Raw genomic sequence first — 2500 nt, 5'->3', positions numbered from 1 at the left:
AGTACACACAAGTCGTTTGCTCAAGTGACTGTGTGTGTGTTACGTGTCGCATTAGCTGAGCCGACGGGGACGGCCGATACGAAGTCATGTACACGCTTGGGGTAAAGCTACAATGGGCCTTTGCAGCCACCGTCGGGCTGGGCACATGGCCTCCCCCCATGACGAGGGAGGTGGGAGCCGGTTCCAACCTGGGCTTGCAAGCGGTAATGCATGACAGACAGCCAGCGACAAACAAAAGTCGAAAGGAGCCCACCTTTTGCCAGGCACAGACCGTTAAGGTCACGGACACGCTTGGGTGGTTAAGCTACAGTGACCCTTTCTAGCCGCCTTCGTCGTGTCTGCTGGGCACACATGGCCTTCCCCCCCCTGCCCGTGACAGGGGAGAGGTTGGTGTGCCAGGTCCGACTGGAGTTTGCAAACCATAGCGTTCAAGATACATGCACACACTCAGCCCTCCAGCTCTAAAAGGGTGACGTGTTTTGGTGCTCAGTTGCTAGAGAAATCTCGTGTTCAGCTACCAGAACGGGACTTGCTGTGCACATTCCCGCTCCACTCGAGACGGCAGACACCCGGGCTCTGGAGCTTGAATCGGACCTCTGTTAGACAACACAGGTGGACTTCTCGGCCTCACAAGAGAGCAATACGCCAGCGGGTGAACAGGAGAGTCGTGCCGACAAAACCCACTGACTTTTAAAACTGTCCGTCTGCCACTTGGGACAGAGAGAGGAACCTGACGAGCCTGAACACCAGCCTTGGCTGGACCGCTCGGGCCCTCCCATGTCGGACGCGAGTCGCCAAATCGATCGGAAGAGAGTACCGATTCCTCTCAAAAAGTCTGCGTGCCCGTTATTATAAAAGCAGCCCACCGGCCGCGGTGCCTTGCCCACAAACACACTTGGTGTCTGGGGTGATTCAGAGCCGCCGCGGCTCGAAAGTGTCAACCTGTTTTAAAAGTCATCGCTATGCCGGCACAGGTGACTTTCAAGTTAAAGAGTTCTCTTTATTGGCTTTCAAAAAAATCTGCAAAGTGTCACAGAGATTTTGAGAAACTCTTTTTTTTCTTTATATTATTATAATATAATATAATGTGTATATGTTTTCGAAAAGCATCCACCAGCAATCCATGGTGAGCCTCTCTCTGCTGGCAAGCTCCTCCTGCCTGAGCCCGACGCTGTCGAGGCTCAACACGATTTCAGACTGACAAAGAGTTCGAAAATTGCCGCCTGATGTAGCTTTAAATGCTGACAGGTGACTTCCGAGTGCTCTTGTAAAGGTCTCCGCTTTGAAATTGAGAGCCTTTTGCCAAGTGTCACTTTTTCAGGCACTCTTAAAGTGCACCTGGGCTGTCAGAGAAAGCTCTGAAAATCGTGTTCTCGAAAATCTCCGGGTACCCGACCAATCCCTAGGTGCCCGAATGACAAGTGTCAATTCGGCAGGACGGCCTCCCACCTCCGGCCGCAGATGCGTCACTAAATCCCCGCAACGGGGGCTTTCTCATTTCGGCATAGGGGCTTCCGCGGCCAACTCATTAACCTGTGCTCGGACTTTTTGTGCCACAAGTGCAAGGGACCGTTTGCCGGCAGCTACTCGCACCCCCCCGCCCAGGGGGGGAATCCTCTGACCGGAGATCCGAAACGCCGGCCGAATCCATCCCCGTCGGACTTCCGAAGGGGTTCCCTCGACCGACTGACTTCCGAACTCCTTTCTGGGCTTAAACGGGTGGAATTCGGACCCTCTCGCAAGGGAGCCGAAGCCCGCCAGCCCCGGGAGGCCTCGGGGCCGCCGTTTTCAAGCCCGACCAAAAAACCCGAAAAATGGGGAAAAATGGGAAAAATTCCCACTCCCAAAAGGCTTAAAAGTCGGTTGGGCGGCAGCCCGGGTCGGTCTCTGCAGACCTGGAGGCGCTAGACACAAGTCTGGTAAACAGGCTAAGTCTCGACATGCCACCTCTTACTATCCTGCAGGTACCCCGCCAATCCCCCCGGAACCGGCTGGCAATTGGCGAATCAGCGGGACGAATTTGAATTCGTGACCGACTCTCTGACACCGAATCGCCGCAAACGCGTTTCGATTTTTCGGCTTCGGTACCTCCCATCAGACTTTGACTGGCCATATCTCCGGACTCACGTGTCGCAGCCGGGACCTTCAGGTACCGTTCGACGCGTCTACCCCTGCCCCGTCGAATGGCGCCCCTCGCGGTGTGGTCCGATTTCCGCATTTTGGTCAGATTTGCCTTCAAAATTTTCAGATTGAGTTGACGAATGCCCCCTACGGGGTAACCTCTTGCCCTTTCGGACCTGGTCCCTGTGACTTAATTTCCGCCTTTTGCTCAATCGTTTCCCCATTTATAATTAATTTTAAAAATCGGGTTACTCAGTTCTGGTTTACCAGTTCCCTCTTCGGACTTAGTTTTTGGTTAATCATTTCCGGTTCACCAGTTCCCGTTTTGGACTTAGTCTCTGCGGGCCGTTTCTCACCTTTTGGTTCATCAGTTCCCCTC

The sequence above is a fragment of the Heptranchias perlo genome, unplaced genomic scaffold, assembly GCF_035084215.1.
Source record: "Heptranchias perlo isolate sHepPer1 unplaced genomic scaffold, sHepPer1.hap1 HAP1_SCAFFOLD_703, whole genome shotgun sequence".
Taxonomy (NCBI): domain Eukaryota; kingdom Metazoa; phylum Chordata; class Chondrichthyes; order Hexanchiformes; family Hexanchidae; genus Heptranchias; species Heptranchias perlo.
The sequence above is the reverse complement of the archived record's forward strand: the minus strand, read 5'-3'. Positions refer to the sequence as shown.